A 14,516-nucleotide genomic window follows, 5' to 3' on the forward strand; every position below is an offset into this window, starting at 1 on the left:
TGTTATTAAAGTTCTCAGGCTTTTGTTCTTGCCTATAAAATAAGAGAATTTGGTCCAATAAACTCTAAGTTGTCTTCCAAATATAAGCAGTACAGAGTATGTCTTTTATGTATACAGCAAATATATAAAATATCAATATCCTTTCCCTTTGTGTCATATTGATAAAAGCCATCTAGCTCCATAGTAGGGACACTTTGTGCTCTAAGCATTCCTGGATAATTGTGTAGTTGGTTCTGATTTCCTTTTCCTTTTCTCTTTCTCTGTACTCCAACCATAACCGAAGCCATTTGTTGAAATATCACCGCATTTACATGTGCATTTCCAACAATGTCAGGTGCTGATCAAGGTTAAAAACAATATTGTAAGCCTACACACATGTTTATATGCCCCACCCTTCACAGACAGAGATTCATTGGGAGTGTGTACTCTTTCTCTTCTACCTTAGAGTAGAACTTTTTAAGAAGGACTAAATAAAGTTACTTAACTTTCTTTGTCATAGAAAGAATAAATTATGTTAAACTTCACACAGAAAATTAAATTAACCCGACCACTGTGTTCCCCAAGCAACAAAATGCTTTTTTAAAAGAAAAAATTGTAATTGGTTTTCAGGTTGTAATACTTGGACCTGTTTACACAGGGCTCTCCAGAAACATGTTGCATTGGTTAAATGGCTCAAGCCAATAAAGTTGTGCTGCTGAATTCTTGAGAAAATGAAATGCTTAGTACTTAGAAGTAGTGTACCAGTGTTTTCTAAGAACGGAAAGCCTTGAACTACTGAGACAAGCACAATTAAGCTTTGTGTTTTGCGTATAACTCAGCTGAAACTGAAATGAAGGCGCCACCCAAAGTAAACCATTGTTAAAGAGTCCAGAAATAGTGCAAGATAGTTTCAGTCAACAAGTTCTCAGTGAAAACTCAGAGCAAGGAGAGAGAGTAAATTAAAGAGAGAAGCATGAAGTGGTATGAACTGGTTGAGAATTTTCTCTTGACTATTAAAAATGCTACATTATTTGATAGCTTCTCTTACGTGGTTGATTGAAATGACATTATAACATTCTATTAGCCAATGAAGTTTGCAGACATTAAATTTGGGAGGCATGAAGGGGGCCATCTCTTTGAGAAAACTGTTCAGATTGCTCCCATTTAAAATTGGGATTGGGCTTTGTTGAATGGAATATATTAATAGTAGAAAAAGACATGTAATGTGCCAGCAAATTTAGAAAGTGAACATCATTGCTATTCCTTGATGATTTTTAAATCCCCATCATCCCACAGTGAGCACATAATAAAAAATGTTATTAGCACATTAAACTATCAAGAGTAAACTTTACACAATGAAAAATAGACAGAAAAACATAACACGTTACGACTTATCATCTGGCGATTTCAATGCTTGCACGTGTACAAGTCAATTTTTTTATACTTCTCTTGGCTCAGCTGAAATATTTAGTTTTGATTAGTGATTTTAATACTTGAAGGCAGCAGAAAGAAAGTGAGAGCTGCCTTGCAATCTCACCTCTACCTGCACTGAGATCGTGGGTCATGATAACAAAGCTAAATTTTATAGTAAATATTTGGCACATCCCAGAAACTATTCTAATCACTGTAATTAGATTATCTTAACACTCACTACAATTTTATGCAGCAATTAACTACTACTACCCACTTTAAAGATGAGAAACATAGCCTAGAGAGATTGTCATTAGTTTCTCCAGGATAAAAAGTTAACAAAAAAAAAAAAAATGGGGAATGCAATAAAGAAGTGGGTATCAAATTGCCTTCATGTCATCATTCAGTGTCACTCTGACAAAAGGACTTCCACCTATATAATATTTAAATAAGTCTTCCCCCTTCTATAGTTACTTATATCCCTTTGCTTTATTTTCTTTTATTACACTTAGTATCATCTCCTGTTTAATGGTTGGCTCTTCTCACTATAAAAATATAAACTAAATGTGTGCAGCTGTCTTACTAGTTTTCTATTTTTTTTTCCCTTTGAGCCTGGAGTAGTGCATTCATAATAAGATCTCAATAAATATTTATTAAGCAAAGCAGTGTATTTTCTGGTTTACCAAGTAATCAAATAAAAGTAATCAAACTACGTAATCCATCACTATAAAATAGCAGTGTTGACCATGAATGTTAGTAATGAAGGGTTAAGAAAGGCTTGAGGAAACGTTGGGAGGTTATGGAAATGTTAACTATCTTGCTTTTGGCGACGATAAGCATAAGTGTAGGTATGTCATCATTTATCCTTTATTGTATGTCAGTTTTTCCTCAACAATGCTGTTGAAAATAAGGGTAGAGAACATCATAGAACAAAAGCTAGAATGAATTAATTAAGTTTACTTTAGGAAATTATCACCAAATGTTTCTTATTTTAGGTTTCTCTCATTTACCAATCAAAACATTCTAACCGACTAGCATATGGGGTCCAGTGGATAAATACCAGAGGCCCTGTAATGCTGATTAATCCAGGGACTTCTGCTTCAGTATCAGCGAGCAAATGGCATTGCTCACTATTTATTAGTAAAATATCTCACCTTACATGCTTGAATTTCATCTTATATGAAGTAGACTATACTAAAGAATATGAAGTTGAAATTGCCCTAAATATTAGCTCCTGTCCATGTTCTGAATTTTTAGGAATTCATATACATTGTGACACTAATGCTTTAATACATACATCTTAAAACAAATAATAATAGCACTTTGTAATAAAATTGTAAACAAGATCTTATATATGAATTTGCACTTGTTATTCCCTGCTGTGTTTGAACATCAAGTTTACAACCCATAATTATCATTGTCATTTATTTTTGTAATTGTAGTTGTGTGTGGGATAGATAATCCCAAACAGAATAATATAAAATCCACTCATATTTGATTTTAGACTACTGTGGAAGCAAGGGAAATAAGTTTAGATTAAAAATGGAAATCTACATGAAGATAATCTGAATTTGCTGTGTGTCTAAGCTACCATAGAGTTCCTAACCTAATGTTGGACTTACTGAGTTAACTAATGAAGCTGCACTGAGGGAGTCTTAGGGTATCAAAAACATATGTAAGATTTTATTTATATAGACCCAAGAACTGAAAAAAAAGCACAATTTCCCATATTTCTAGATTCTCTAAATATAACTTTGATATAGCTAATGAAAAGCACTCCCACAAGTTAAATCATTCAGCAAGTTTCAGATAAAGAATAAATGATAGTTGTATTTTATTTTAAATGTTTAACTATTTCATATACAATATTAGGCCCCGGGAATGCAAAATTGAGTAGTATGTGCTTCTTGCGCCAATCCCCTGGTTGAGCATTGGTGATGACAGTATTCAGGACAGGACAATAATTTAGTGCAAATTAAATTATCTTTCTATCATGAAATGTAAATTTTTATATAACTAAGGATGTTTGTGTTTATTAGGTAGGGCACTTAGCAACTGAATGCTATTTGAACTAACTAGCTGCTTAGTGTGAAATTCATGGCCCTCAGTATTTACTTATAATTGTTAGGGCAGCAGACTTTAATGTTACAGGACTCCTATTAAAGATGAAACCCATGTTTAATTTCATTGGCATGGCAGGATAGAAGGATGACAGAAATGTAATTATTGGGTATGCTCATAGATTTTCTTACCCTTTAAAATCATTGATTAGGTAACACTTGGTTCAAAAGCGGAAACAAGAGACAGGCATACAAATGATAGGTCTTGCATACAGTAGTTACTATCTGCAAGTCTGGAACTCCCAGTTTATCCCTGCAGATACTAACTACTATATGTGAAATAGATAAACAACAAGGTCCTGCTATATAGTACAGGGAACTATATTCAGTATCTTGTAATATTGGACGGAATAATGTAATAGCCTATAATGAAAAAGAATATGAAAAGGAATATATATGTATAACTAAATTACTATGCTGTTCATCAGAAATGAACACAACATTGTAAAACGACTATACTTCAACAAAATAAAATAAAATAAAATAAATGATAGGTCTTGCACCATCCTCCATCTGCTGCCCCCACCCCAACACACATACAGACACTCTTTCTCCCTCTCCCTCTCTCTTCATGTAACCATTCATTGTTTTTGTAAACTGATCCAAACATTGTTTATGACAATATAAGCAACTAGCACACATGTATTTACTTTATACAAAAGAAATTAAGTGAACTTTGTTAAAGTTTTGTATATGAGTGATTTCTTGACTGTGAAGAAGTATTTATAGGGAAAGTACGCAGTGATACCTTGCTAAATTGCCCTCTCTACATTCCGTGTGGATTTGAACCACCATCTGAAATATAGGGAGCTGATTCGTCCTAGGATGTATGGTTGAACAGAGTGTGTTTTTAAACCTGGGTCTTTGCCAGTCTCCTAGGTTAAACAGGTACCATAATGTAGTTTTAATTTGCATTTTTTTCCTCACAGTGAGAGACATGGATCTTCCTTTCATAAAGAGCCATTTGTATTTTCCTTTCCGTGAACTCTATGTTCAATAAATTGTCACTCTGTTTCTTTTGAGTTGTTTATCTTTTCCTTATATATATATTTTTTTTAGAATCACTTTATGTATCAGGGATATCTCCTACAAATGTGTTGCAGATATTTTTCGTAGTATAACTTTTTCTTTTGATTTTGCTTATATTATTATGCAATGTAGATCTTTCATGTTATTATTTATATAATTATGTGTCAGCATTTTCTTTAGTTCTCAATATTGAGATGTATTAAAGATATTCTTATATAAAACACATAAAGGAATATTACTATGGTGTTTTGTTGTTTACATATTATATTTTAATTTTTTACATAAACATTGTTACATATTTATGATACTTGAAGTATTATGGAATTCATCCTGATGTACCGTATAGAGCCTTGACTTCTTTTTTCAGATGGCAACTCAATTTTCCAACATCATTTAGTAAAAAGTTCTTCCATCAGCCGGTTTAACATGCAACATTTATCATAAAGTGAATTACCCTATATGTTTGTGTCCACTTGCACACCAAGGAGGAGGCATGTGGCATAAATAGGTGAAATGGATTTTTTCAGCTTGCCAGAAATACCAAATAGAACCTGGAGCAGGAGGAGTGGCCAGAGGGAAGGGATGGTTGGAATCATCACTTCTAGGGTTGGTCCCTAGACAGAAACTGTAACTCTTGTAACTTTACTTTTAGTACCAAGAGCATCTATAACTCTCTCTCCCATGCTTTCTAAATCTATTTGTGTTCCTATCTTATTATCCTGTGAATTTCCTTTATCCTTCAAATAAGATACTCTCTTTAGATTAATTCAGCCAGAATTGGTTTCTTTACTATGCAAAGATTAAATCACACCTTAGTTCACACAGCTGAGAAGTGTTCACACTCTATCATTAAACAACAAAACCTAAGTTTAAACTGATGGGGATCATAACTTGAGGTTTTAAAGAGGTGACTTGGAAGTAAATCACTTCTTTCAGTATCTCCTACAGGAAACTGCTCTGAACCCAAGGTCTCTAATTCTGCTACAGGTCTTGCTTCAATTCCATTTTATTGAATACTCTTGAAGGACATCACTGTAACTATTTGTGTTAAGAAACTGTTGCTCGGAAATACCGTACTGAAAACCTTCCAAGCAAATTTCATCCATTTCCATTGTTGTTGGATTCTGGTAAAATCTTAAAACATTTGACTGGAGTTGGTCATCATTAGCGGTTTTAACTTTGCTTTTTTTCCTTTTTTGCCGTATCTTCATCTGCCATTTCCAGCATGACCATTCAGTGTGCCCAATTATCGGTACTCTACAATGAAGTCAGAGTCCCATTGATTTGCTAATGAACTGATACTGACTTTATTTTCTGCAAGCCGGTGATGCTTCAGAAGGCAGTTACCTCATTTTCAAAATGAGCCCTGATGAATTTCCTCTGCTGCAAAAATTGAAAAAAAAATCAATTAAAAATCTAATTGGCTTAATAATACCTGGTTTTAAATTACTAGTCTGGCTTGAGGCCAAGTGCTCCTGATTCTCAAGAGATCTGACTGTGTGCTTCCCTCCACATAAGACCCCTCCTGGTGCAGGTGAATGAGACCCGGGAGGAAACACGACTCCCTATTTAAGGAGCAGTTAGCAGTGGGTTCCCCACTTTGTTTCCAAGCACCGCCTCAGATCATTGGGTTTTGATGCTATAGTACAATTCAATTATGTAAATATTTTGGAAAGCCTGCTAAATAAAATTGTGAGGAAATAGCTGAGTAATTTTCCCCCCAAACATTGGCTGATTTCTCATGTGGGTAGTCAGACAAATTATCTAGATAACCATAGTGCCGTTGGCTTCTCTCAGAGAGGCCCTTTTCTCAGCCACCTAACATTTAATTATTGTCAGGTGTGTAACTGGTGAAGCAAGAAAGTTAAAAAGAACAGAACAGAAAGAAGGCCAAACATCAACCTATAGAAGTTATTTCAGTTTTACTTTTGCTACATGCATATTTGAGGATTCCTTGTGGCAATTCTTTAAGTCAACCCTTTTCCTAAAGTGCCACCTGGGGCTATGGTAGGTGATGTTTGTAGTGAAGATCAGAATTATCAGGGGCCAAGTTAAATTCTAAACAGAAATATACTATTTATGTTTGACACTGGGGCTTAGGACGAGCTTCATCCACTTCTAAAACCTTTCCAGGTGAGTTCTCTGCCTAGCTCTGACTGAAGAACTACCTGCTAGCAAAGAGAACAATTTAATACTCCCTGCAATGATAACTAGAGGGCAGGTCAAATCAAAATCCAGGCATAAAGCCCTATAGAAGCCAAGTCAATCAGAGCTGACAAATTAATAATTGTTACCTTAATTCTTACGAGCCTCCATTTTCTCATTTGTAAAGTGGACAAGTAAGCTTTACTTTGGAGGACGTTTTTAAGGATTAAGTGAAACGTTTGTAAAGTGCCTAAAATAGTATCTGATTCTTGCATGTGCTTGTAGATGTTTTTTCCACATAGTCTCACAACTTAACAAAAAAGGAAATAGAAAACTATGGTAAATATTTTAGCCATACTAAAGTAGGTCCTGTCGTTAATATTCCTAAAATTTTAAATCTTTTACTGAGGATGGTCTTTCCATGCTCAAATTTTAAAAGACCACCAGTGTCAGCCACTTAACAGAATTAAAATGTAGTAGAGTCCTCTGAAGATACACAGGTAGATGAAGGTCCAGGATAGGAGAATGCTAATGAGATCTGACAAGTAGATTACTGACTTGTCAGTCTTCTTTAAAAATAATAGTAAGTGTATATATTGTTGACCGGTCAGATACAACTTTTTCTGAGCAAATAATTTACAATTTGGTTGTAAAGTAGAAATGAGTCTGCAAACTCCTGTTTTGCTTTTCTACCAAAGTTGGATTTAGAACACATGATTTGAATTATTCAATGCCACCAGTGTCCTCAGAGCTTCACAATTGTTAAAACCTAAAGAGTCAAACAGAGTGAAAATGAGACCTCAGGCCCCATAGAAATTACAAAGATAAGTTACAAATCTGTAATGGACAGATGACAGGAAAAGAGCTGGATGAACATGTGATAGCTGGCATGTGGCAAGACAGAATCTGAAAAATGAGTTCCATCAAAATGAAAAATGTGATCCATTTTGGAGTTACCTATTTTTGCTTTGAAGATTGGATGGGGACAAATACCATCTTCTTGGTTATGTTACCATGCAGTAAGTAGAGACTCATCTGTAAGTTGATTCAACAATTCCTTTAGCAATGATAATGAAGTGCTGCTGACTAGTAGCAAAGAATACAAGTTCTTGAATGGGAAAAAAAAGAAAAGCTGTGTTTAAAGGTGTTTCTTCACTTTCTGGCTGTTTGACATTAGGTAAACATGACTATTACTTTATTTGTTTTGGTTTTCTTACCTGTAAATTGAGGATGCCTACCTCATAGGGAAACCACCCTCTTATAATGGAAAGAAAATGATAGCAAAACATTTAAAGTGTTTAGTCCAGTTCCTGGTATACAGTATGAGCTCAATAAGTAATTAAATAATTGTTGCAGTTTATTGAGTTTCTACTATGTAGGTGCCTTGTCTAACATCGTATATGACTTATGTAATTTAGCTTTTACAGTTTTGGTTTGGTAGAAAATATGTAGTCTTCTTTTGAAGATAAGGAACACTAAGACTGAGAGAACTTACATAATTTGTCCAAATTCACCCAAAAAGTGATAGATCCTTGAACAGAACCCATAACTTTCTGAGCTTCAGATTTTAATACTAGCATTTTTTTTTCTTTTCCCTGTGACCTTGCTACTATTCTATCCTGAATCTCTCATTTTAAAGACCTAATTGCCTTCCCCGCAACCATTATTACAAAGGATTTAAAACTGCTTTATCGTATTGTTCTCTAGAGTTTTCTACATGTTTGTCTTCCCCTACAGACACCTCACTGATTTCCCTAAAGAAAGAAAATAGGTCATAAACTATTTACATTGCCATTTCACCGAGGACAGAACCAACAGGTGCATTATTACAGCTGCTAAATAAATAGCAAAGTAATACAGCTTAGTCTATATTTTGCTACATTTAATTCACTTTAGGATTTACATTTAGTGCATCTTTCAATCTTCAGCATTCTAGACTACCTAAATTAATGAAGAAACAATTCCAATTTAGCAAATTGAGCAACTTGCCCCAAAAGATTACTTTATTCTGAGACTTTCCAATGAAAAAATTGTTTATAGAATGTCTCACTCCCATTTAAAATTTCCTAATTTTTTTCAATAATTGACATCTAACTATCTTTATATAACCAAAACTTCTGGAAATGGAAAAAGAATCCTTGTGTCAGACAATACTTACCCTTATGCAGGTACATTAATTTTGACTTAAAGGGAGATTGCTTAATTTCTTATGTTGTAGTTTTTCTCCCTACATTGGAGTTGATTTATATGAAGTTCTTGCAATGAAAATAGAGCCAGCAGGGCTTTTGACCCATATAACTCAGTTTCAGATTTAGGTTCCGCCACTTGTGTGATGTTGTCCTTTCTCATAGAGAACTGTCAGAATGATCGGACTTTTATTTTGAAGAGAGCTAGATGCCTCGATCACCTATACTGGCAAAGAACCACAGTAGAAATACATATATCCAAACTTTGTGTATGCGTGTGTGTGTGTGTGTGTGTGTGTGTGTGTGTGAAAAATTCTCTTTAGTTACTTTCCAATCAATTAATCAGTAAATATTTATTTATCATATGCTGTAAACCAAACATTGCTAAATGCTACTGGAGATATAGACAAATATAAACATGGTTCTTGCAATATAAATTTACACTCAAGATATTAAAACTTGAATTAAAATATATAAAAACATAAAAAAAGTATGATTTTTAACTTAGGGCTACAGCATTTAGCATGATTATTTCCTGATAAAGCAATACCAGCAATAACGGGTGACAATATGTGTTCAGAAAAATAGAGACCACTTTTGGCAAGGGGTTTTTATGGAGAACGCCTGAGTTTTTTGCTCCCTTTCTTGGCCATAGCCACTTCTTGCTAGTGGTGGCTGGTGATCACTTCAGGTGCTGTTTTCCTAACAAACCTGCTTCACAAGAACTCTTCTAATCTCCCATTGTCTCATTTTTTGGTCTTCCCGTTCTTCACTGCCTCTCACCATGAATTTCATACCTTGGACCTCTTCTAGCTCTCCAGCACTGGGGCCACCACTGGTAGTTCAGCTAGTTGTGCTCTGCACACTGCCTACTCTGTACCGTGATCGTGGGTTTAACCCAGGTGGATGCTTTCTCTGTTTCTTGCTCAAAATTACATGTTTCCCTTTGAGAGTGAAATGATTCACTGTCTCTGGGTTAAACAGATCTAGGATGAGATAATGTCCCTGGTCATGTCTTAAACCATATTTTGGCCAAGAAAAACTAACTTAGCTGGTTGATCCAAGAAGTACCTGCATCTATAAGATTAGACTGAGTTCACTAACTCTTGGTCATTTAAGAATTATGACTAACAACTTTTTCATCAAACTGCCCTTCAAGACTCTTATCCTGTTTTGCCTACCGGTAAATCTTACTCAGTCTCAACCATTTCCCCATTTTCCAAGGCATACATTAAAATCACTCAGCTCAGATTTGAGAACCTTATAACTACCCTTCCCTAATTTTTTTCACTTTTGGGATACTAACAAGGCTCTGCCAATTTGGTGTTCTCCATTACTACAGCAGACCGAATAAACTTAGCTTTTTTGAAGAGTCAGTAGTCAATACCTTCTAAGTGTGGCTTCCTTGCTAATGCTGTACCCTCTGTAGTCTGATTTGATTTCATATGGCATTATTACCAAACAATTTAAGCAGTAGAAATTCTAATGATTACATCCTATATGGCAATATAGAAGAAAGAGAAAGAACAATGGTAGGAAATTCTGAAACTCATAAGTGACTGTACATTCTGGTTTTAGGAATGGATTCTTTAGTTTTGAGTCTGCAGTTGCAAGATTCCATAGGAACATTAACAGTATTTCTTCATTAATTTAATACTTAAATTTATTACTAAGCTATGTACCAGGCATGAATCTAAAGGTCTTACACATACTCTTTTATTTTTATCTTTGCAACACATGCTTTTTTTTTTTTAATTTTTCTCCATATTACTAAGAAAACTAAGTCACAGAAAAGATGAAGTAACTTGTCTTTAGGCACAAAGTTAGTAACTGGTATAGACAGAAATGAAATTCATGTGATATCACAACAGAACTGAAACTTTATGCCTCTGTGGTGTACTACCTTCTCGAAATATATAAAGTTGTGGTTTGTTTTAAAGTGTTGTGTGGACACATTCATTGTGACCACATTTGAAACATTCACAAGATGGGTGATGGAGGAGTTATTCGTCTTATATTATAAATTTAAACATAGTCTAATAGCTCTCACTGTTATCAATTGTGCATGATAATTTGTTGTATATTAATATTATACAAAATGCATGAGCATTTTTGTTTAAAAATCCTGAATATCTTCATATATTAACACCATTTTACATTTTGTTTTTATATTTCCGTGTCAAATTTGTGTGGTTTAAGATAAAATAATACATAATATATTTAAAAACCCTTGATTATAGTGGTGACTATAGAATGCTTAGTTATTTCTGAAAACAAGGATAGATTATTTAATAAAAATTACTAGAATGGATATAGCAAAAAATTTTTTGTCACTGTGTCCGCATTTCCAAGGTCACCCTCCCTGATGTTATGGTTTTAATTGTCTTTATGTTCATATTACTAGATGTGATGGATTAAGAAAATAAATCATAGTTATGATTAAAGTTTGAGAGTATATACAAAAGTTGCTTATATTTAGTATTACTAACATGAAAATATATATCCAGTACGGTCAGCATTTAATACACAGAATTGCACCTCTGAAGTATGAATATTTTATGATATTTTTAAAATGTTTGAATAGTAATTTATATTTCAGCTGACGTTAAATGTTTGGTAAGAGCAATATAATCCATTTCTGGAGCAATAACGTAACCTGTGCTCTGAAGACAATGCTCATGCTTTCTTCTCTGTATATTTAATAATATTTTCTAACTAATTCCCTTGTCTCTAGTTCTTCTGAATTTCTCTGCTGACAAACTGATTTTCTTAAAATGTAAGAATAATCTTAAATGTGTTATTAAAATCATCCACTGACAAAAAAGTAGAATTTAAATTTTCTTGCATGACTTTCAATGTTTCTGCAACTGGACAATAACTACCTGATATTCAAATCATTCAGGATTATTTTCTTTGTCTAAATCAACTTATTTATCTGATCCCTTTGTGCTTTGCTCCTGTTGTTCCTTTAGCCTGACATGTGCTTTACTCTTCAGTCTGCTAATATCTTTTATCTTCAAGTTCTACAACATTGAAAATGGGAAGATATCTACCTAGTTAAAATTAGGTGTTTGGGCTTCCTCTGACGTTTTTATATTTCTTCATTGAGGGTGATTTTCTTTTCTGTCTTACTGACGTAGGATATTGTTTAAATGATCACTTTTTACCTTTGAAATTGGAAAATATTTAATCTTACATCCAAGACAGGTAACCACAGTGCCTTCAAAAATTAAGTTTTTTTTTTTATTGTACTGAATGATGGAGTCTCATTTATTAATTTTGTCTCAGGACTTTATGTGAATAGCATGGCATATACTATTTTCTAAAGAATGTCTAATCCTTAAAGATTTTTAAATGTACTATGAAAAAAGATATGAAAACTAAAATGGATTATTTAAGTTGGATAAAACATAAGAGAAACTAAAACACAGTTTCTAAAGTAAATATAGAAGGAAAAATCATGAAATACTTTAAAATAAATACGTTAATGTGAGAAATAGAATGTGGAAAGTTTCAGAATGTATTATAATTCTAGTAAAGAAGGCCAAAAGTTAGAATACTTACTTTTAGGACAAATAAAAAAACAGTTTTACTATGCTAAAGAAATAAGCATGTAGCATAGATGACATTGCAGCTAGAATATGTGCAAGTTCTAGAAAGATTTAGACAAAGTTATGGATCATGAATTCATGAGTATTCAGAAAATTTAGAAATTAAATAAGAAAGTGTATTTTAAATAATTTTGATGATATTAAGGATATGTACAAAAGTAATGTAACACTGAAAGAAGCCATCATAATAGTATTGGTATTAGTATATAGAAATTAAATCCAAATTTCTAGTAATCAATATCATAAATGGGGTAACTTTCAGGGACCCCAAAACAATGGCAACAGAATAAGTCCATCCTTCCCAATATTCTTCAAAAATAAAACAGAATATCAGAAAAACACACAGAACTACCCCCAAAAATGCTTTCAGCATAACTAGAAAACAAAAAATGTCCAAACTTTAAGTTGTCTGCACATTAAAAAAATAAATAAAAAGGAAAACCAAGTGAAAAAATAAAAAGAAAACATCAAATCCCATCAAGCAGCCTCTCACACTCTTGGAACCGCCGTTGTTGTGAACAAGGGAGTTTTTGGCGGATGGAAGGGAATGTATAAATAGGTGTCATTTTGAATTTAAATAGTTAAAAGTAAAAGAAGAAAATATGGAAATTTTAGGACACTGGAAAGAAATTTTTTAAAAGAACAAAAGAAAATGGAGTAAATGAAACTCCTCTCTCCAGTACCAATTAAAGTAACATCAGCTAAACAAACTGGACTTTCCTGTACTGACAGAAAAGAGTATTACTGACTTAAGAATCTTCTGTTGAACCTCAAGGCCACAGAATAAATAGATGAAAACTAAATAACAGAAAACAAAACAAAACAAGACAAAACAAAAAAAAACCTTAAAAGAAGAAATCAGAAAATAAGGAATGATACACATTAGCTGATAAATTTCACCAACCCAAACTGAATTAAATTTACTCAAACTTATTTACTATACCAAAAAAGTGTTTAGGGAAATTAGAAACCTTTTTTAATTACAAATTCAAAAGTTGAAAAAACAAATTAAAAAAATGATTTAATAAAGGTTAGTTAGAAGAAAAGAACATAATCATCTCCAATATGAAGAATAAATTATAAGACACCCAATAATAAACAGTAGAAGAGATTAAAATGAAAATTATTTAATAAGAGACACTGAAGAAAGTTAAACATGCAGCCATGAAAATAAAATGAGATAAAAAAGGAAGTGAAACAAGTCAGAGATAAAGTGGCCAAAATAGAAGGCTAATTAATTAATTATGACAACATGCATAATTAGAGGCCCTGAAAAAGAAAAACAAAACAATGAAACAGAATTGTTTTTTAAATCTGTAATCTGAGACCATTTTCCAGATAGTGGAGGTACTGAGTGAACCATACTGAAAGTGCATGTAAATGTGAAAAATTAACCAAGAGAGATCAACTCCAAGAAATACGTTAATAAAATTATTTAATTTCAACAATAAAATGAAAGTGTTCAAGCGCTCTGGGCAAAATATCTAATAACTTACAGGGACGAAGCTATTAGGATGTCACCTGTAACCAGTGAGCTCACCTAACTCCAGGATTTTGTCCTCTAAATGTCCATTCTCCATACAAAAAAACCGGGGCTCCTGGAGAAATGGCTGACTTTGCTGGGGAAAACAAAGTACAGAATGAGCCTGGATGATCCTGTAGTCCCAGAAAAGAAAGAACTGCTCAAAAAATAAAGGGTAAGTGTCAAAGAGACATAGGAAGTGCTTTTGCTTCTGGCCAATGGAAGTATCAAGCAACTGGATTTAACTTCCTACCTTAAACAATAATAACAAAACATAATCTATGAAAGAATGTTTTCAGGACATTAGACATGAGGAAATGAATGACAGTGACCCTGGATAGATGGGAAACGAGGCGAGTACTACAATTGCTCCAGCTTACTACCTTGAGATAATTTCCAGGCCATGGCTGAGGGAGGGAAACCTAGACACAGCTCACCATCCTCCTAGAGTTAAGGATGTGCTGCTTACTGTCTAGGGCAGTTAAGATGGCTCGAGTTTACAGGACAGAGTATT

This window comes from Camelus dromedarius, chromosome 5 (assembly GCF_036321535.1).
Source record: "Camelus dromedarius isolate mCamDro1 chromosome 5, mCamDro1.pat, whole genome shotgun sequence".
NCBI lineage: Eukaryota > Metazoa > Chordata > Mammalia > Artiodactyla > Camelidae > Camelus > Camelus dromedarius.